Raw genomic sequence first — 23,932 nt, 5'->3', positions numbered from 1 at the left:
ATGAATTCTGCGTTATAGGTCGCTTGTAGTTCAGGAAGATGATACATAAGCTTCAAATCTTGCGCAGCAAACGATCCGATGAGCCTGTGTCCTTGAACTTTGAATTGTCTATTGTTTATGTCTGCATCATCCAGTATCCACTTGATCATATCCGTATATGGTAGAATTTTGGGTCTTGCCGCTATCCTGTGAAGAAATGAACATGCTAGGTCCTCTAAGGACACCTCAGAAGAGCGGTGTGAGCCTGCGGCAGCAGCAACCTTCATTATTCTAGGATTTTCCTCTTCTAGCAGCCTGTACATGCTTTCCCATGTTGATATCCCAGCGTCTCTGTTACAGGCTGTGTCTGTATACAAAGGCGCCATCTCCTTCGTCTTTTCCTTCGCTTCAGAGCTTTGAGCTTTATTTTTCTTTCCCATTTCTACTTGCGTTTGTGTTTGAATCGTCTTAGCTCTTCGTTCCTCCAGATTACGAGTGAAATGGAAATGACTGATCCAGAAAGGTGATGGGAGAGTTTTAAATGCAACAGATGTATCAAATATTCCACCTTACGTGAAGTAAATCTCTATAAAGGCACGCATCTTTAATTCATTTAATAACTGACAACTAATTCATTTACTATCATTAAAAGCGCATGATTTCTAGTCAGATTATGGTAAGTGGCTTTTCTTTGAATGGCGTGCTCGACAGATTCATAATGAAGTGATTTATGATTTGCTTACGTAACCTCGCATATCGTGCAATCGCAAATCGCACCATCGCAAATCGCAAGGGTGCAATATCGCAGCGATCGCAACATCGCAGATCGCAGAAGTTTGATGTTTGCCAAATCTTGCCGGCTCATTTCTGCGATATGCGATCTTGCGATCGGCGTTATCGCAGATTGGTGAATTTTTAAGTTTTTCTTTATGAGTATTACTTTGTTGTGACGCGATGTTATTCTTAACCCAAGGATCTTGCGCATATTGATATTTAAAGAGAAATGGAGGTATTTCCTATCTTTTTGCAAGGCGACTTTAAAGATTTTCTCCTTATCATAGACTTAGGTTTAAAATATTCAAAAAACTTACCTAAGCCCATGATGGTAACTTCATTTTGAGGGAAGGAAACTCTTGTTTTTCCTAAAAAATTAACTAAGGGTCCCCATTCATTTAGTATTTTGGTCAACACTTAAATGAACAAAGGGGGGGTGTTGTTGGCCACAACCATTGGCGATTCACTTGGGAGAACTAGTTATCTCTGATCTTCTATTGACGCTTTCAAACTCCTGAAAATTTTTTCTCAAAGAACTTAAACTTTATTATAAAAAGATAAAGCATATCGTACTTCAAACTGTCAATGATGTTTTGTTTCAACCTCTTTCTATTTTTTTTTACTTACATCCTCAGCTTGTCCTTGCATTTACATCAGCCATTACTTGGTCTTGTAAAACATAAAATAAAGTTTCCCCTATGTAGCAGCCTTTTTTAAATATGCTCCTTTGTCGTAGGTAGAGCCTCTGCTACCAGCAGGCGTCCATAGCCTCGACAGGGTTACCTATTACCCAGTAATGATCCTTTATCCTGCTTAAGGTTATTTACAACTTTTTCAGAGAAAAACCCATTTTGACACTTTTTCCTTTTTATTCTCTAAAGAACAATGTCTTGGTTTGGTGGCCAAATTATGACACAGTCATTCACTTGATTTACACTTTTGCTGAACAAGCTGGCTCGTGATGAGACCCCTTGTCTTTTGATTGTAACAATCTTGAGTCGTTGCCCTGTTTTGGTGGACAGTATCGGCAAAGTCAGCAAGTTATAATATCTGTGATCATGATAAGCCGGCTCGTGATGAGACCTCTTATTCTTTGAGATATAGTGTTTCTTTTTGGATTGTTCCTCTGAATGCTGCGATTTCCTTTAGCAGGGAGGAAGTCAAATTTTCTTTCCTTAAGAAAGTTTTGGACGACAATGTTAGAGTTGTTTGGAAAAGGCTGTTTCTACAGAGAATCTTTATTTCATTATTGATACCTTTCATTGTACTGACCTAAAACAATTTCTTCACCAAGATAGCTTTCTTCAAATTTCTTGGAGTTGAAACTAGCATCATATCTGGGTTAAAGTTCTATTGATAATAAAGATCAAGTTTTCAAAAGATTTGTTGTTCATAGAAGCAGAAGTTCAAAATCTTTGATAGAGAAAAGGTGTCTTTAGTAAATGTCAAATGCTGTTAACCATAGCAAATTTTATTATGGAGAAAAATATTTAACTGTTATGAGAGGTAGACATTTTCTAGGGTTATGTACAGAATAGGGATAATCCCTTCTCTTATTTTGCCTATCAATTATTAAAAGTAAACCTAATAACCTAGCTAAATTACTCCTACTCCTATTCTAACTATATACAGAAAATTAGCTAGGTGAAATGATATTTCCAGTGGAACCATCTCTTCATTTTTATTCCTAGCCGTTTGTAACTTCCAAACATCAGTATTAAGAACAAAATTTTCCTTGGACTGTTAATGTTGGATGTGGAATAAGAATGTGTAACTTCAGTTGGAATTCTGTCTGATATTTCTTTCTCATGAAAACTTCTTTCCAACTGGATACCTATTGGATCATAAAAATTAGGATGAACTTCTGTTATGGATTGATGATCTCGTAATAGGAAGGATGACAAGCCAGGTTGTGAATATGATTTTTTAGTTTCAATGGCTTGTAACCTACTGTTCGTTAAAGCTGAGCTTTTAGCGATTTCGTTTAAAAGGAAAGTTTCCATATATAAATCACTAAATAGTTCGATGTAGAATAGATGGAAATTCCCGGAAAGATCTTTATCAATTGGCGCGAATTGCCAACAAGTTTCGAAAGGTACTTTCCTTGGTTGATGGTGTTTTGGATGCCAAAGAAGTTTCTTAAGAAAATCTGATATCGATTGATCTTGGAATTGAGAAAGTTCTATACTTCCTTGACGCAGCTCAGCTTTCCAAAATGGTGGCACATCTTTCGAATGTTCTTTGATAAGATGCTCAACATGCCACAGTAATCTATCAAAAGTCTGAAAATTCAAAACAAAATCCGATTTTGTACAAAATGAGTGCAAGTGAGAAAGAAAGGAATGATTATCTGTACAAATAGTGTTACAACACAACTGGGATTTACTTGTAATATCTTGCTTCTCACAAGAACTGGCCAGAATTATGGGATCCGAGCAACTTTGAATTCCGTCTTGTGAATCAGAAGACAAGTTATGATTGTGAACAGGCATGGAGGTTTCCTCATGATATGAATCATAGATCAGGGCATTGTCTTGGATAGTAAAATCATGCAAATGATCTTTTACTTTGAAATGAGGGTTGACTGATATGATTTCTGAATTAGGATATCTCTCATTATCTGAGTTTAGTTGAGTTACTTGGGATAACTCAACAACATCATCGTTGTCAAAGTAGCTATCATAAATGATTTTACAGGTTTCCCTAGATTTCTCTTTTTCGTCATATATTTTCAGACAAGGAAGGTCAAGTGGTTCTTGTTTGAAAATGGCCAAAGGATGTTCTATAGCTGTCTCTTTATCTTGAAAACCTAATGATGGCTTGTTTGAATAATCCTCTATGTTTTTTGGGATATCTTTAATATTGAGAGGGGAGAAATTATCATCACTAAAAACATCAGGATAAAGAGAAAAATGCGATTCTGGAACAATGCATTTGAAAACATCATGGAAAAATCTTTGTTCATCAGATTCATCATAGACATCGGGCTTTAGATCATACCTTTGTGTACTGATACTTTTTGAAAGAGAAATAGTTTGCTGTTCTAACCTTGGCACCTGCATTTGTTGATTTGCAATGATATTATCTGACCTTGTATCAAAGTCATCTCCTGGTTCCAAGGTAGGCTTTCCTCCAGCATTCTCGCTTTTGTCTTCTTGCATTAGAGCATGCATGACTCCCAGGCTTTGGGGACTTTCTTCATCATGGCTGATTTGTATATTCAACTTGGAATCCTCATTCATATTAGAAGAAAATGAGACAAAGGTTGAACTAATTTCTGCTTGATCAGCCATAGGAGGCAGGGAATACTCAGCATAATCTGAAGATTCTTCATCCGTGAGTTCACTTTCAAGATCATACTTTAGACAATTAAGATGAAATCGCATATTAAAATCCCTAACAGATTCATCTTGTTTCCGTAGATAATCAATTTCATCATATACCTAGTCATAGTCATAACAATCAAATTCAAAAATGAAAGTCTTGACGAATTGGTCCCAGCTGTGAATTGATGCAACTGGGAGGGTTCTGCACCATTTTCTAGCTTTCACCGTGAATGTAAGAGTGAAAATTCTGCATAAAACGCCTTCATCAATTCTCTGAATATCAGAACTTGAAACTTTTTGAATAAATTGAAGAGCATGATTAAAAGCAAAAGAATTATTCTTACCATTGAATTTTACCTGAGACAAGAGTCTTACCACTTCTGGTAGAGTGTTGGAAGAGGTAGGAACATGGATGCAACTCCAAATAGGAATTTTATGAGTAGCCATCCTGATTCAAATTTTACAATTGAAAATCATTCCAACAGACCCTATGTTCAGGCCCTACTTCTAGCGCCAAATATGTTGAAGCCCCAAAAATCGGGTCGACAATAAGGGGGATACCCACCCGGTCCGGACCTTGGTTGGCAGCTCCTTATCCGTTTGGTATAGCGGGTCCGACTGGGGATAATGGGACCAGTTTCCCAATGTAAGGGGTGTATGTGTGTGTAGAGTTCGATGATGTTGATCTAGGAGTCTTTTAATCTAATTTAATTCAAACTTCTAAACTAACTCTATGCTATTGTAATCTAATGAGAAACAACACATCTAATCTACGCTAACCCGGGGTGTATTTCTGTTATTATGCGATCTAAAGAGATTTCGAACAATAATTGGTAATAAAGATCATTCAACTATCATAAGAATAGAAATCAATTAAGATAAACCATTCTGCATAAAAAGTTAAGCAAAACAGTTGTGAACAGCGTATCGCATAATAAGTTATTCATATATCGAGCACAAATAAATGATTCCACTGTACAGAAGTGCCAAATGGTAACCCACACATTCACGCATTAACATATAAACAACTGAAAACTGCATATCACTTTAAGAATACAAGCAGAAATTGGTCAAGAGATAAAAGTACCATTTATGACTGGTTTCACTCATAAGCTTCAAGCAATAATGATTTATCTCTACTTGTTCTAACATCTACTAAGAGTACAAAAGTGCAACATCAATAGCAGACATTAAATGCAAACATTAATAAATCTCGATCCATCCATTCATCAAAACCTCCTCTGAGGGTGCAGAAGTGCATGTTCTCTAAATGCATGAGAAGGGTTAAAATACTACTTCCTAATTCTAATAATAGTATTATTACAAAATTTAGGATGCGGTTTTCAAATGACCGTCCTTTTTCTAATCTAGTTAAAAAGAAAAAACAACATTCTAAATAAGGCTACTTCTGAACTTGGTCCTTAAAGTTGCAAGTGTTCAACATGGGCTTGAGGAGAGTCGGCTGACTGATTTCAGCGTTGAGCTGGGCTGCGAAAACAGCATCTACGAGAGCTGGCGCTACTTTTTCAGCCGCGTTTGTGATGCATTTCACCATCATCCATTGGCTGTGCGGCTTGACCAAGTACGTCCAGTAACATTCCCAATTCAACCTGGCTAGTGCTTGGATTGCTCTCCCCTTTGCCTGCGCTTTCTGCTTCCATTATGCTTCCAGTTGTAACTTGTTCGGTAGGTACCCCGGGGTGGTCTCTATGATTAAATTGGCCCTGTGTAAATTTTCATTTACACAGTCGATAAGAATGCTTGCCTGTGTAGCCACTGTCTCCGCTGCTTGCTCTGCCTGCTTGATTTGATCGTCCCATTTATTAAAGAGCAATTCTTTATGGTTTTCGTTTATCCTGGGTGCACCTGCTCTTTTCCCTTCATCATCATCTTGCCAAGTTAAGTATTCTGTCACCCTTCTGTCACTCTGATCATAGTCACTCCGCAAGTCTACCACTTGATTGGTGATTTTATCGCTCAGCTCGCAATAGTGACTCCACTGTGATATTTTACGTCCCAACTCTTCCTGTTGCTGCAGTAGTTGCTCATTTAAGCCAATAGTTTCTGAAATAAATTCTGCCAGCTTAGGCTCATCTTTATGCATTTCTTGTAAAGTCTGCAATTGTTTTCCTTTCTCGTCTAGACTTCTTTGATAGCCTATCTGCATCTGTTGAAAGTCTTCCTGCAGCTTCTCGAGCTGTTTGGAAGCTTCAGTGTTAGCATTGGCTTGTTGCAACTGTTGTTGTAGCAATTGTATCTGATCTTCTTGTTCCTTCAATAGTTGTTGAACTTCCGATGCTTTATCAATAGTTGCAGAAGCATATGCTCCTGCGATCTGAGACAGCTTAGTGAGATTTTCAGTCGGGTTATTGTTGGGGTCTTTCCATAAGACGTCCAAATGTTCAGCATCTTGTGACAGTGTATTTTCTAGTTTTCTTTTCTTCCTCTGTCTCCTTACAACTGCTTTGTGTTGGGGACTATAGAATACATCCAGTGGGGGAATTTCTTCTACATTAAGTAGAAGCTCAGAAGTTGGAGCGATAGGAACGTGTTCCGTTTCTGTGACACTGCTGACTATGGTCGGAATCACTTCTTGCACTACCTGTGTGTTGTTCACAGGTGTTTTCGGGGCTTGCCCTTCAAGATTGATCAATTCATTGAAGGTTTTCCATTCTTTGTCTAGTTCTGTTGTGACGAGTGGTGCTTCGATGACAGGAGGGGGGACATCTCTTGGCAGGGAGGCGATAACTTGCTGCTGAGACATTGCACTTGACTGAGCTGTATCTTTAGTTGTTTCTTCGTTTTTTCCTTGGTCGTATCTAGACTCTTTAGGATGCTCAGGCACTCCTTGCGCAGCGCTGGATTTAGATCCGGAAGTGCTAGAGTTTCCGCTGAGGCTAATGCTTGGAGTTGGTTCTCTAGCAGGCAGTCGCAGCTTCTCTAAAGGAATACTGGCTAGCCTTCTTTCCCTATATAACATGAATCTTTGGAGGTCATCTGGAGAGAACCTCGACCGAGCTTCCCGCAAAATTTCTTGGAGGGAACTTCTATTCTAAAACAAATCATCAAACAAATCTTTCTTTCCAGAGAACACTTTTATTTTGACGTTCGTTGTGAACTCTTGGGCAACATCATTTGGGTCCAATGGCCTTGCTGAGAATTTAAATAATTGAAGATACGTCACATTCTCCACTTCGCCGAAAGCGTGTCCCACATCGAACAATGAGAAGGCCCCACAAGCTACAGGAAATTGAGGCCATATGGCCTTCTTCTTGTCCTTTAGGTCTTTGGTCAGACCGCCTTCTGAACAGGTCTGGTAAGCAATTTCCCGAGCCAAAAGTTTATCAGGGATATATAGACGTAGGACATGTGGAGGTATAGTGCTTCCAAAAACTCTAATGTAGGTAAACCATTCTTCTCCGAACCATCTCGCGATGGGGATGATGTCGATTTGTGCCTCGGGAGAGCACCTCGGGGGGTCTTTATCATACATTATTCTATACAAGGGCAAAATAAGCCCGTGGAAAACCTTGTAGAAGTGAGGGGCGAATTGAGAATCCCATAACACCTTATGATAGACATGGATAGGCAATGGGTCCTGGGTAGTCCATTTCCAACCCATAATAGGGAATTTAGACACAAGACAAACAGAATCCATAACATATGCAGACAGATAAAAAGGAGGATAGATCCTTTGAGACAAGGATCTTTTAGACCAATAATTGATAACAGCCGTGTATAGATTATTAGAAAGGATTTTGGCCCAATCTATAATATCGGCGTTTGTGGTAGCATCAATTAATGGTAGCCATTCAGACGAAAACTTGTTGATATCCGGCATCCCAAATAACCTACAAAGCATGGTCGCAGCAAAACAATATGGAGAGGTGAGGGAACCAGTGTTGTACATACCGTTTTTGTCCTTTTTGAGCGGCTCTTCTTTTCTAGACCAATCTTTGGTGGTATCTGATAGGTCTGGGTTCTCCGCCGCGAATTTCTTAACGAATTGTGCGTTATAGGTCGCTTGCGGTTCAGGAAGATGATACATAAGCTTCAAATCTTGCGCAGCAAATGATCTGATGAGCCTGTGTCCTTGAACTTTGAATTGTCTGTTTTTCATGTTTGCATCATCCAGTATCCACTTGATCATATCCGTATATGGTAGAATTTTGGGTCTTTCCGCTATCCTGTGAAGAAATGAACATGCTAGGTCCTCTAAGGACGCCTCAGAAGAGCGGTGTGAGCCTGCGGCAGCAGCAACCTTCATTATTCTAGGATTTTCCTCTTCTAGCAGCCTGTACATGCTTTCCCATGTTGATATCCCAGCGTCTCTGTTACAGGCTGTGTCTGTATACAAAGGCGCCATCTCCTTCGTATTTTCCTTCGCTTCGGAGCTTTGAGCTTTATTTTTCTTTCCCATTTCTACATGCATTTGTGTTTGAATCGTCTTAGCTCTTCATTCCTGCAGATTACGAGTGAAATGGAAATGACTGATCCAGAAAGGTGATGGGAGAGTTTTAAATGCAACAGATGTATCAAATATGCCACCTTACATGAAGTAAATCTCTATAAAGGCACGCGTCTTTAATTCATTTAATAACTGACAACTAATTCATTTACTGTCATTAAAAGTGCATGATTTCTAGTCAGATTATGGTAAGTGGCTTTTCTTTGAATGGCGTGCCCGAAGGATTCGTAATGAAGTGATTTATGATTTGCTTACGTAACCTCGCATATCGCGCGATCGCAAATCGCACCATCGCAAATCGCAAGGGTGCAATATCACAGCAATCGCAACATCGCAGATCGCAGAAGTTTGATGCTTGCCAAATCTTGCCGACTCGTTTCTGCGATATGCGATCTTGCGACCAGCGTTATCGCAGATTGGTGAATTTTTAAGTTTTTCTTTATGAGTATTACTTTGTTGCGACGCGATGTTATTCTTAACACGAGGATCTTGCGCATATTGATATTTAAAGAGAAATGGAGGTATTTCCTATCTTTTTGCAAGGCGACTTTAAAGATTTTCTCCTTATCATAGACTTAGGTTTAAAATATTCAAAAGACTTACCTAAGCCCATGATGGTAACCTTATTTTGAGGGAAGGAAACTCTTGTTGTTCCTAAAAAATTAACTAAGGGTCCCCATTCATTTAGTATTTTGGTCAACACTTAAATGAACAAAGGGGGGGTGTTGCTGGCCACAACAAGTTCAAACACTTAACAAAACTCTCAAGGAATATAAACTTACCAGTCATGATAAACTCCAATAAGGCCTCTGTCATAAATCACAGCAAGAGTATTTGTTGTATAAGTAGGAACAACGTTCATGATCCAGACAGGATCTGCAATAAGTGCTGCTACAAAGCCACCAAAACCTGCATTCATATCCATAGCATTGTGTACGCTTGAAGATCCTAACTTCAGATTCAGCACATTCTTATAGTATGTCACTCTCCTTTGCCATCTCCGTGTATCATCTTTAAATATATCCAAAAAATTCTTTAAGTCTACAGCATGCTGAGGAGGTTTGTTCAACTGGCTTGGCCACTTTGGAAGCTCGATTAAACTGTTCTCTTTCTCTTTCAATGGTGGAAACTGGCTAATACACTCTTTCAATGGTACATACCTGTAAGCGAATTGAAAGAGAATGTTAGCCAGGAGATCAAAGTTCCAAGTTGGTGATATACATTTTTACATCAAAAAACACAATTTCAACCGCTAGATGGAATAAATTACCATGCCAAGTTGGGATCATCATGTTCATCACATAAATTAGGTCTAGTTACACTCTTCAACGCGAAGCACAAGTTGTTGGAAGGTTTCTTCCAAATTGCAGTGTTGCCATCAATAATAACCAACTCATAACATAATGTGTGGACTAAATTCTGCAGGTCAGCCCATTCTTTCTCTTGTTTAGGCCACTGCATGGGAGGTCTAGAGATGAAAAAGTAGCCTCCTAATCGCAACGAACGGTCCATCTCGATCGTGTAAGATTCATCTATTTGATAGAGTATTCCCTCAGCAAATACGCCTTTTGTAATTTTTTCACCATAGTGTGCAAGTACAGTGCTTTTAACCTTTTGTTTTCTTTGAGGTGAAAAATTAGATATCATCAATGGTGTAAATTCAAAACGAAATATCACTCAACAGCAATATCTTCTCACTAGGTTAGATATGGAGAAAGATCAATGTAAGCAATGAAGGGTACCAAACATTGGGAACAATGAATCAGGTCAAATACATGAGCAGGGAAGGGCAGTCTGTGGGTTCCAAGCATTGCTAGAAACGCAGGTATGCCCCTTTCCAATGCAAACTATATCTGTGGCTTGTGTGAATCCCGGGGAGCAAAAGACATGGTTAATATATCTTCCTTAAGCAGGTATCCTCCAAAGCTGGCAGCTTGCATTTAGGGAGACAAGATTCAATATTAATCAATCAATCAATCAATTGTGATATTCCCTTTGGTAATGGGTCGTGGCTCTACTAGTACATTTACAAATTAGATTGCAAAGGTGCTTCAAAAACAATACATTAAGGAGAAGAGAAAGGGAGAAAGTTCAGACCCCACAGCCAACATCCAAAGCTGTCCTGATGGTCCCACCACTTATAGGTAAATATTGTTTCAGCTTCTGAATGTATTGTATTACTCCATCGGGAAACATGGTGCCACCACCTGGAAATATGAAGTAAGGTCCTTCTGCCTTCATCAGCCCTAATGCCCTTTCCGATCTGCAATCGTGTTATGGGGAATATTTCTATGCCATATCTACCATGCAAGTTTAATCAAACAGCAAGATTTAATAACAGATTTTAAATTAAGCTATTCTGTAGTACCCAAGATTGAGTCAAGTCTTTGATGCATGATTTTTGGCAGATAGCAAAATGACATCGGGAGATTCCTCGAGCCAATTTGAAACTAATAGTAATATTACAGAAAGAAAATTGGTTGTCTTCCATTCAATAAGCACATAGAGAGTTATCAATAGATTGACAGTCTTTCCCCTACCTACCCAAGAAAGTAGTTATATCTAATTATGGAACCCAAATGCTATTGAATGTCTATAGAATCTAGAACCAAGAACAAGCTATTTCAAGTTACCAATCTGGCATCCAGCATTTTGCAATTTCTAAAATGTAATTCCTAAAATCATAATGCTCTTTCTCACAACTTTAAAATTCAACTGGAAACCAACATTAAAGAAAACAGATGTTTGCCATTAGAAAAGTGAGAAAGACCTTGTGGAGACTTTCAGGCCATGGCAGAGGAATTTTGTAGTTGAGAGGTGGTCGAATGAGGTGGAGGAGATTCTGATCCTAAGGAGGGCACTGCCTCTCTCTATAAACATTTCCTTCTCTGGTGAAATGACTACTCCGTCGTGGATCTTCGCAAGGACAGTAATCGACGAATTCCAAGGGGCAGGCCTCCACTGTTGCCTCCCCTGATTCAACCACTCTGAGAAATCGTTCTCTGTGCTGGGGATCTCCATCTCTGTCCCTTCCCCCACTCAGCACCAATGCTTGTCTCCTTGATTCAACTAACGAATCTCCCAGTGGAGTAAATACGCAGAGGAAAAATACGAAGACTGCCAAGAACAGCAAGCCTGAAACCAAATGCAGAGCGAGGGAAAGTGCAAGGTCTCCACATGGAGAAGCACCTGGAAGTAGCGTAGCGTCGAGCGAGGTCAAGCGTCGATCCACTGGGTCGCATCGTATACTGGCCTAATCAATTGGATGGGTAAGATTATTTTCATCGTCTAACACTTAAATCAAAGGCTCAAAAATGTACACGTAACCCAAGAGGAAAGTTGATTTCAAAGGGAAACGCCTTACGGTGTAATTAATAAGAAAATATAGTGTATTGTATAAATACCATATTATTTATTAAAACCATACTAAATATAACAACACTGGGCTTCAATATCATCATTAATAACACTAACTTTTGAATGGACACGTCAACCTATATAGCCTGCGACTATAACAATCGTGTAGACTTGTTGGTACAATTGTCGGCGAAATTATAATTACATAATAAAATCTCAAGAGAATTAATCAATGAAAAGTTTGAAAAAAATAAATTTTTTGACCTTTATACTATTAATATTAGAGGTTTAATTTTTAGTCGACTCTCAATTTAATTGATTTTCAATGCAAATCGAATGCGTAATTACCTGCGAGCGACAACGAATAATAAAGGAGAAAACACCATAAATTAATGAAAATTTTGAAGGAAAATAAGTTAATATTTTTCTACATATATGTGTTTGAAGTAATTAAATATTTATCTTATAATGAAAAATGAAATCACGAAACCATCTCTAACGCCCACTCTGTACGACACCATATTTTGCACATTGTCTACATATTCCTATTCAATTTTGAGTTACATTTAATTCAGAGAATTCTGGAACATTTTGAAAGAATAACTTCAGCGTAAATCACATGTATACAGACATTTGTCCTGACGATGAACCACACTAGTTGGTTCGAAACGCATCAACAAATGTCTGTCTACATGTGATTTACGCGGAAGTTATTCTTTCAACTATTATGGATCACAGAAGCCTCAATTCAACTCTAGAACATTTTATTTTGTAAAATTTTCTTTCCAAAAGTAAAATAAATAATGATAAAAACTAAATGTATCTATTTTTTTATAAAAACTAATTGTATTTGTTTTTTATATAAAAAGTAATTAATAAAATAATAATCTTTGTAAAAAAAATTATAAAGTAATATAACATAGAGTTATTATATTAAAAATATATAGAACATTCAATTAATTAAAATAGTAATTTACATGTTTATAGATATAAAATAGATAGTGACAAAATAAGTTGTTAAGATATTCTATAGTGAAAAAATTACCCATTCTAAACCTTTCATTCAGATATATATAAATATTTATTATTTTTAAGAATAATAAATATATTAATAAATTGAGTATTCTTTACATTCTAATTATAAAAAAAAATCAAATTAAGTATTCTTTATTTTATATTTTGTTTATCTTTTATAACATTACAAATAAAGTATATTTCATTGAAAACTAATATTTAAAATATAAACCAATAAAATAATAAGCATGTATTAGGTATATAAATACTGTATTATTTAATAGAACAAAAATAACATTAAATATAAATATTGCTTTCCCGATTATATAAATTGGCATCATTGAAGAGTTTGGTTTTGTTCAAACAAAATACCCTCCATACACATACACATATTCTATATATAAATATGATATTACAATTAATATAATATTGTGTTATAATTTTTTTAAATAATATATTTATTACGTTAAAGTAGCATTTGCATAATCATTAAAAAAATAAAATAATATATATATATATATATATATAGATATATTGTGTGAGTTTGGTAGTTTTTATTTTCTATTAATATTTCTCGAAAATAATATATTTTTAACAAAAATTGCAGGTGGCCTCAACCTGCCCACAGGAAACCAGGTCTGTTGGCCACTTGTCTGCATCGAATGCTGTCCAAAATTTAAAAAGAGTTTTCCTTACCATCCAAGCTACATTGGCAACTTTATCTACTATAAAATTCATATTAAAACAGTAAATGCTAACCGTCATATAAACAAAATTCTACTTAAAGACCTGCTTCATTCATCTGATGAGTCCACCGGGGCTGGGGCTTTCACGCTGGAGCCTAGGATTTCGCTTCTCTTCATATCTTGAATGCTCTGTTCAATCCTGTTTACCGTGAGGTTGTTTCGGTACAGTTGCATTTGGACAGATTGGATCTCCCTATGCAGATCCTTCATGCTTGGCTCAGCTGGTCTGGCATCCTCCGGTTCCTCTCTTTCCTTGTAGGTTGTCATTGCTCGGGCCAGGATATTCTTCATGACCCAGTACTGTTGAATTGTTTGATGGAACAACGTTTGACGTCCTCTGGTATTCCCAGGGTCTTTAACCATTGTTTCCCATTCCTCTGCCTTGATCTCTTGATTTTCTATATTGTCATTTAGCTCTCTCTCCCATTCGGAAATTATTGCTTTCACCTCCAGTGGTGTTCCTACCACGTATGCATTGATCAGGTTCTGCATACTCTCCTTCCTGGTCTTCCTTCCTCTTTTACTTGGTCCTCTGCTGGAAGTTGCTTCCAATCCTTTCGTCTTTTTTCCGACCTTGCCCATTCCTCTGTTTCCTCTCTTTCCCACTTTGTTACCTTCCTTTTCCATCCCACTCTCCTTCTAGCTTACTTCCTCCTTTTTCGGACGGCGCACCTATTCCTGGGCTGGAGCACGGGGTGAGTTCTGAGACTCTAGAATTCTATGCCCTCTGCTTATTATATTACCTAACACAGAAACTAGGGAAATATCCTTATAAGTCAATATGAATTTAAACAGAGTAAACAAAGGCTTCCCCCCTCTAGAGTGGGGCTTCTCTGGCATGAGCTTTCCAATTGCTCCGAGCCTGGAGAACTATAATAGCTCCCATTAACACCTAGGTTCCCCCCTCCCTCCTCATAGAAATTGAGGCTTCTGACCTCCTCATCATTATAGTGGTTCCCTATTGAAATTTGAAGAACCTAGTTTCCTAGTGCCCATGAAGTTTCTCTGCTTATCCTCCCGACTGTAATTGCTTCCCTCCCCTGAGTATCACCACCCCATCGGATGAGGGGATGCTTCTTAGAATGGATAATTGTAATTGCAGCCCTACCCTAGGTCCTGACAAAGGGGCAAGATAGGGATTTTATCAGTGCTATATCCCTACCCCAATTGCTACCCCAATTACTACCTTTGGTCCCATGGCCTTCGACCACATTTAGGCTCGACTCAAGTTGGAGAATAAGCAACCTTGCCGCTAGATCAAAGAAGGCGTGTGACCCTCCACGTGTATCTATGACTACTTTCTTCCCAAGCCACAAACCCCACCATAATAGTTCGATAGGTTTGATTCTACCCCCATTGTGGAAACCCTAAAGGATGTCCCAGCGGGCCACAATACCTCAGGACCTATCTACCCTGAGACCAATACCAGTGTTCCCAAACCCCCTTCCCCAGGTGGCATTCCAGACGAATTCGCTCCAGGTTAATAGGCTAGAACCCCAAGAGAAACAAAAGGTCTCTACTATGGCCGCTTTTGGGGGTATCATTTCCATTAACCAACATTCCTCTTTTAAAATCATATTTGCCAGACAGTCGAGAATGGGAGCCGAGAGAACATACCAGTTCTTGCAGACGAAAATTAGTTGCAGCTCGATGTCCTCCAGCCCACCACTTCCACCACCTTCAATAGCACATCCTGACTTCTCACTCTGCATGCAAATTCCTCCTAGCCTAATTGTCTTACCTTTTAGTTTTCTTGGCCAGTTGCCCCACCTACCATCCGAAGGACTCTCCATGTGCCTTTGTCCTCCTTCTGCCACCCATTCCCTCATTTGATTTTCTCGGGATGGGGTTTCCCTGACATCTCCATAATTTCCCTTCATAACTCCTCTCTTACCGTTGGCTACTCCTGTCGTGAGCTTGCTCCATCCACATTGCCACTTGCCAACTACCATTGCCTGCCCTCTACCGCACTTGACACCTGGTCTCCTTCTCTCCCCTCGACCCTCATCCACATCTATCTCTGCCCTGTACTACCTATTGCCCCACTGCCCTTCACCTGCTCTCGTGGCCTCATGTCATCCGCTTCTCCCTCTGCCCTTCGAGCTAGCTGGGTGACTGATCCCCCCTCGGCCCCCCATGTCCTATGTCCCACCTCACCTTCCTTTACTGCATCGTACCTTTCGCACCCCGATCGGGGGTTTTCTCCCTTCTCCTTGTCGGTTCTTAGGATTTCCTCTAAACTTCTCATGCCTTCCATTTGGCTTAACTCCTCTCCCCTTATATCAAGGTTGTTGTCTTCCTGCCTGCACCCCCAGTTGGCTAGGTTGTCTGCTGCCATGTTACCCAATCTGCGGACATGTGTCAGAACAATGTAGTCTATCCTTCGAATTAGATTTCCTATTTCTTGGACTAGCCATGCCATCCTCCAACTTTGGCTTATCTTCTCCCATGTAGTTCCTTGCTGAAGTTTTTTCACCATTTCTATTGCCAGCTTCGAGTCTCCCTCCACCTCAAGTCTCTGAAAGCTTTCCCTCTTTGCTATTTCCAACCCTCGCTTCAGCGCATGGAGATCACCTTCGTTATTACTTGCAGTGCCACAATCCATAGCAAACAGAAGGACAATGTTTCCTTTTTCATCTCTGAACACGCCTCTAGATCCTGTCGCCCCCAGGTTCGCTTTCACAGCTCTGTCAAAGTTGAGTTTAATGAAGTCTTTCTGAGGTTGCATGAAAATTATTGGAGACTCATAGTGAGGTGATTTCTGTTTCCACGAGTTAGGATTCAACGTGTTGGGTTTTAGGCTTATTCCTTCCATTATTTTTCCTTCCTGAGGATTGGTTTCCCAGTCCTCTGTGTACCAGTTCTCGGCTAAGATCTTTTCTCTTATATTCTAGACTATCATTCCCCATAATTCCATTGTTGTTCTCTTTTCCCCTTTGAAGATTCTTTTTTTTATTTCCTTCCAAGCCGCCTAGAGTAAGAATCCTAATGATATCTTCCAAGCGTGATTCAGAATGGGGTTCTAGTAGGGATTTCTTCTCCATTTGTCCGTCGTTTCTTTCATTCTTGTTTGAACTCTGTCACTAACACCGAAGAGTTGTTCATGGTTTTGCCAGAGGATTTTGTTGTAGCTGGAGGTATTTGTTAGATGTTCCATTGACTCGGAGTGTCCCCCATAGGTACTACAGGCCGATGGTCCCTACATACCTCTTATCTGGAGTTGATCCCAAGTGAGTGCTCTACCATGCCGAGTTATCCATAGGAAGAAAACAATTTTCAACCATGATTTATCTTGCCAGATTCTATCCCATATAGGTGGCCCTAGTTGTTACAGGAATAAGTACCCTAGGGCTTTGGGTTGGAACCCCAATAGAGCAAGAGAAAACTACAGTAAGAAACACTCATACAACTCAAGCAAAATGCTTAAATAAACAAACTATGTGAGAGTGACCATACCCGGATGTCCTTCGTTCGGGTAGATCCCATAGGGTTCAGACCCTCTACAACTCCTGATGTTCTCCAAACCTGAAAATTATTCAATTCGAACATACATAGCAGTATATAGATAAAGAATTTTAATGAAACTAACTTTATATCATATAAGAAAATGATTAGTTATACATCAAAATAACATTCATATATGAATTACAACAATATATTATGCATAAACACAGTTAACCTTGGAAACAAGATAACGCTTCTTTTATTGTAGAAAGCTATAACTAACACGAAGAGAATTCACCTGAGTCTTCTTCTTCCAGCTCCAAGCGGAACCATCCTCTAGATCCGTCCAGTCCCAGTCTTCAATAGCCTCCTTCCATAACCAATACCATGATATCTCAAGCAAGAGGGAGAATATCAACAATCAAGGAAACAAGGGTTTCCTGAAACTTGGAGAAGTGCTTGAAGCACAGGGATACTTCAGACTCAGTCAGGGATAATCTCAGTATAATAACTCTATCTCTTCTCCTCCTTAAGGCCTTCCCATAGAAGTCTATTTATACTCCTCCCAATTATATTTTTAGTTGGGAAATAGTTGGGCCAGGGGAAATAGGAGGTTATCAATAGGTAAAAACCATGAACTCCACCCATAATTAAGGAAATGTAATTTTTCTAAGTGTTTTAACACATATATGCCGGTTGGGTATTAACTAACCCGCGTGTACACGCTTTTATCTCAGGGCAAAGTAGCGTACAGGGAATAAAACACCATTTTTAAAATATTTGGACTGAGTCTAGAAGGAGGGGTTGCCCTAGGCCATAAACTAAGAATCACAAATACCAAGGGTGGTAAAGGGTGCTATAACACTAGTTGTGGGTGGTGCGCTACTTGTAGGTGGTAGACTTCTTGAATGGTGAACATCCCTTTGATTTTTTATCCCCAACTTATTATATCCAGACCTTCCAAGATTTCAATTTTTCAGGTTTTCATCTCTTTCTCATATGTTTCCCATTGGGTGGATTCAGGAGCACACGGCCAGTCTTGTTTCTCCCTCCATTTTCTCCAATGTCCTCCAAAAGTTTTTCACTGTCTGTTTTGCAGGGTTATTGGTGAATTCACATATTGCCCCTAGATCAGGTCTATTATATGGTTTTTCTCTCTATTGCCACTCCTCATTCCAAAAATTTTCTTTGTCTCCTTCCCTTATTTCCCAGAAGCTATGAATTCTTATCAGTTCTCTATTTTCTAATGCTAAATTCCATATGGTTGATCCCTTGATGTTTTCCCAGACTCTTAGCCTTCCTTCGATCGATCTTAGCATTCCATATTTCCTCCCCCATATTTGCTTCCATAGATCTGTTCCTCCCTGAACCCATCACCGCCATAGCTTGGCCCCCATGAGCTGGTTGAGAATATAAGAGTCTTTGAGACCCAATACTCCTTCTTTTAATAGCTTGTTGAGCCAGTTCCATGATAGCAAGGCCCATTTTTTTGTTTTTTTTTTGGCCCTTGCCACATAAATTTCTTAAATATAATAATCATCCCTTGACTCACTGTTTTGGGGACAGCTTGACTATATATTTGGTAGATCAGAATTTACTGAAGCACATCTTTCAGTAGTATAACATGACTTGACATATTCAGTGATCTGAAGGTCCAGTTCTGCATTCTCCCTTGGATTTTCACCAGCAGAGTCTTCTAGTTCGCCACTCTGTTTTGGTGTACAATTAACGAAATTCCAAAATATTTCGAAGGGAGATTGCCAATGCGGAATCCCATAGTTCTTGCTAGGAAGGATTGAGATGGGGTTGTAGTATTGAAGAAAAAGATGTCTAACTTATCCTTATTGATCTCTGTCCTAGAGGCACTTGTGAAGTTGTTTAGGATTTCCATCAAGCCTTTGGCTTCCTTGAGGGTTGCTTGCCCAAACATCATTATGTCATCAACAAACTGTTGATGTGTTAACGAAAAATCATTGCCCCACATTCTGAGACTTGTAAATTGATCACCTTGCACTTTTTCTTTTACATACCTTCCTAATCCTTCAACAACCAATATAAATAGGAATGGGGACATTGGATTGCCTTGTCTAAGCCCCCTGGTTGCATTGAACGCCTCAGTAGGAGACTCGTTAAGGAGGATTGAGAATATCGGGGTCGAGATCATCGACGTTATCCAGCTTATCCATCTTGAATCAAAGCCAAATGCCTTTAGGATACCTTGTAAGTACTTCCAGCTCAGACGGTCATAGGATTTCGATAAGTCTAGTTTTACCAACATCCCTTTAGTTTTTTGGCTCTTCAGGGAGTGTATTGCCTCTTGAGCCGTAATAATTCCATCCACTATTTGTCTCCCTTTGAAAAAGCTTGTCTATTCTTGAGAGATTAAGCCAGGTAGGATAGGTTTGAGGCGATTCACCATGATTGTGGCCATGATTTTATATATTACATTGCAGAGAGCTATTGGTTTGAAACCTTGCGGTTCTTCCTGTTATGTTCCTATACCAATAGGTGTCATAATTTTTGAATGGATGAGGTCAAAACTATAATATGTAAAAAATCAAAAAAATTAAAAAATGTAAAGAGGGTATGTCCTAAAAGAAAAACCAAAGGACAAAAGGAATGAAAAAATGTCAAAAAGAAAAGATGAAAAATTAACCCCAAAGAAAAAGAAAAAGACCATGAAAGTGTGCAAGCCCAAATGTCGCTACTATTTTATTTTTTGTACAATAATGATTGTGTGCAACTTGTGCCACAATCCATAGTAACCAAATAGTTTAATCTTGGTTATTCCATCTTCAATTTCATGCTTAGAGATAGAGAATAAAATTTGACCAAACTATTTAATCTTGGTAGATAAGTAGATAGGTAGAGTTAATAAAAAGGAGCTCAACAGTTTAATTTGAGCCGTTGGATGTAAACAGGATAGACTTAGATAGATTTCTATTGTAAAAGAAAAGAAAAATTTTGATAAGGGTTTGCCAGTTTAAGTGCACCCTAATAAAGAGTAGAAAAATGGTAGGATGAGTAGATGGGTAAGTAGGTGAATGGTTGCAGAATTATGGTGATTCATTGGATAAAATCATGTCATTTACTTTCATCATCAAATTTCTTAAAGTATGGATGACAATGGGATAGTTACAAAGTCAGGTGATTAATTTCCCCATTCATGTTACCTTTTCACTAATTTCCCACAAGCAAAAATTAAAAGTACCTAAAACCCTAAGTTAAAGGGGCTCAAAGCATTTCTCTGACTTCTAGAGGGACCGAACCCTTGGCCCAATAACTTATCAAGTTTAAGTACTATAACCCCCTTACAAACATTCACTCCCTCCATGAACATTCATCTCACCTAAAAATCCCTTTCCTAAGGTGAAATCCTCATTTACCTAGGAAAAGTATTAAACCTTACCTAAAACCCCTTTGTTTACATAAAAACCCATAAAAAAGCATTAAGCCTAAGTTATGATGTGTAAATATGGATGTATAAATGTCAATATATCATACTTAGCGCAATTTCTCTTTTTGCTTCCGTTTCATATTAACTTTAACTTTTATTATATTTAACTCCCGAAAAATAAACCCCTTTCCCGTATTAGTTAATTAAAATCCCAAGTGTTAAATATCTCGCCCCGTGGTTTGAAATATAAACCATAAATAGTAAATAATTAAATGGATTAATTAGTCGATTTGCGACTAATTAAGAGCCATAACCCTCTGCCATATAAAGCGGGATTAATTAATCAAATAGTGATTAATTAATAACCCTCATCCAATCATATCACCCCCGACGTCACTAAGCCACCCTAACCTGCAATTAAAATCCCATCGGGCCCCTCCATTAACTCCCCGATCAAATCACACTCTTGATCACCGTACGATCTGACCCCTTCAGATCTAACGGCTGTCACTCATATCGGGCGGCCTTCGATGCTGACCTTTACCCACCCAATGTGAGCGGTTTTACTGTTCACCCCACTACTATGTGTCACCTGATAAATGGCATCGGGCAGACCTCTCCCAATATCGCCAAGTCTCCAAAAGCGGTGTGATAGATTCCACTTACCGCCTCCGCTTACCACCTCCACTACATGAAAAAATGTCACCTCTGTTAGTTGGCGCCAACTGTCGTTTTCCATTATACCCGCCAAAATCATTGACTTTGCAGATAAACCAAAAATACTCATTGTTTCCATTTTTTACCAAGAAAAGAACCTTCTGTTCTCCATGCAAACATAGAGTACATTCGAGTTGTCAACCTGCTACCAACCGTCAACCTTCTACAGCCGCTGAACTCCAGACCACTGTGCAGACCTGTGCGCTTCCTGCAAACAGTGCACAACCACCATTTTACCATTCAAACAATTGAAACTAGGTATTTATCCTATTTTCGACTAAGAAACCTTATTTTCGTGCCTAACCTAAGCTAAATTGCTTTAAAACTTAAGTAATTTAGTAAGCTAAGATGTATGATAGTCCTAAAACACTCTGAAATAGACCAATTGTGTCCAATTTCCCTGAAATCCTTTGCCCCCATCTTTGAATCCACAAGAACCAAAGATGGAAGCCCCAATTGCTTTGAATGTCATGCCAATTACTACTCCCCATAGAGATTTAGACCATCTTCCCCTAGCTGACAAATATTTTTAGATTAAAGACCTCACCTTTGAAGAATCCCCTCTGAAATTGCATTGCAAACACCAAGATAACTACTTGAACCATGTAGATAAGATAGGCCTCTGGGAATCAAACCTACCCAAATATCAATTCCCCAGTGTTCATGTCTTCTCGGAAATTGTTCACTACTGTCATGCAAACTATGACCCTATCATGAGAGTTGTAATGTCCCCAGATCAGAAAGTCCTATTCACTATCACTGCAGAATCCATAAATGAGATGTTATAGTTACAACCTGGTGAAAACCTTACCCCCCTTACTATTGCTGATTTGCTTGACATATTTTCCAAGCTATCTAGTTCCAGAAGTACTCAAATCCTCTAGACTTTCATTATTGAAGAAAAATACATGCCAAAGGACCCCCCTCCTTACATGTCATCCTACTTTTCTGATCTGGGCAAAGATATCACATCAATGATATCATGCATTTTAGGTTTTACCACTAGTGAATATGTAGATGATATCATTTTTGCCTACATGTCTATTTTTACCCCTGGCCAGCCTCCTGCAGTCAAATTTGATTATGAAAAATTCATCTCAAATAAGATGCATGATCAATTTATGAGATTGGAAAATGAAAGGGTGTTCAAATATTCATCAGTCCTGTACCATTTATTTCTTTACTATCAGACTGATAAGTTTCCCTTCTCTGTCCAAAAACTTGATACCAAAGGGAATCCTAGATCTGTCATCTTCTGGACCCCTCTATTCCACATGTCTAATTCTCCCTACCCATATACAAATTTCATTGATCTATTTGTACACCTAGTGGCTACCATGTTGCTAGGAAGCCCTGCTCCCAAAATCAATGCAGACATCAGGAGGATCCTGCAGTCATCAGAGGAATACAAAGTAGGATATTCGTACTTGTACCAAAAACATACAAAAATAAGAATCTATGGATGTGAGTTACCACCTTACAAAATGCCGAAGTACCTCCCCATGAGACTATTTTCTTTGGAGTACTACAGACAAATAATCAATTCAGATGAGGTGCATTTTGTTAGAACCAAGAAAAAGGCCCAACTAAGAATCAAAGATCATCTTGGCCCATTCATTTGTAACAGTAGAGAAGCAGGAAAGGAGGCAGATGAAATCCTCCAGAGATTGAGATTAAAATAGAGTTTCAGGTGGACCTATGATCCTCACAGCTTTATTTGTAATAGGAGATAGAAAAATAAGCTATCTCCTTACATCCACCATAGGATCCCAGAAATTGAACAGTATGCCAATCAATCTGAATGGGTGGTAAACACATTAGTAGATCAAGATAGTACAGAGGTTGCAGTTGACAATGTATTGATGGATTTAGAAAGGAGGCTTGATGAAGGTTTATTTGTATAGGTGCCTGGAGAAACTCCATCTCAAAGGCAGTCACAGGAACACAGTGGACAGACTTTAGAGCAAGCAGGGCCATCAGGCCAACCAAAATCATCGGAGCAAGCAGGGCCATCAGGCCAACCAGAATCATCAGAACAAGCAAAGCCATCAAAACAACAAGAGCTTTCAGAACAACAAGAAGAATCTGAACAGCCTGAAATCTCAGAGGAGCTTGCTCAACCTGAACAAATCATGAGAAATCCTCCTGTTTTGCAGACTCCTCTCAATGAGGAAAGAAACCTTAAAAGAGACAGAGAGGAGGCCACTCCTTCCAGCAGGCCTATTGATCAAACTTTTTCTAAAAGGCAAAGGTTAAACCCATATGTAGAACAAGATTACACTGAGGAAACAGTAGGCAACACAGTGGCAGAAAGGATAGAAAGTGGGCACACTATCCCTTCAGGAGGTTCACCATCCACCTCACAGTTCCAGGTATTAGAAAGGCAACAGAGCACTGAGGTATCTTCCTTCAGGGCTCCTTCTGGTTAGAGCCTAGATATTAAAGAAAAATATAAAGAAATCAAAGCAAGGAATGAAAGATTAAAGCTGCAAAGCTATGCCCATTATTTAAAGATGGCCCCAACAAACCAGACAAGGCTGATGTTAGCCTTTGACATAAAGGAAGGAAAGATGCAGATGAGTTTTCTTAAGCCAACTATGCAACAACCAAGATCAATGGTTGACTATTTGAAAACTGATTTTGAAGTTTTGGCAAAGGATATTCACCCAATTGATCAAATAGAGCTACATAAGCAGACAGGTGAAATGGT

The 23,932-nt window shown here is 38.9% G+C and overlaps 1 pseudogene; it reads right to left on the bottom strand.

The window, feature by feature from the left end:
• Nucleotides 1-9,325: 9,325 nt before the first annotated feature.
• LOC149160424 (putative pectin methyltransferase QUA3) lies at nucleotides 9,326-14,246 on the bottom strand (annotated as a pseudogene).
• Nucleotides 14,247-23,932: the final 9,686 nt, after the last annotated feature.

Source organism: Pinus tabuliformis, chromosome 5_2 (genome assembly GCF_031772625.1).
Source record: "Pinus tabuliformis cultivar Carrire ecotype Pingquan chromosome 5_2, CPIR1, whole genome shotgun sequence".
Taxonomy (NCBI): Eukaryota; Viridiplantae; Streptophyta; class Pinopsida; order Pinales; family Pinaceae; genus Pinus; species Pinus tabuliformis.
Note: the sequence above shows the minus strand (reverse complement) of the source record. Positions and strands in the feature narration are given on the sequence as shown.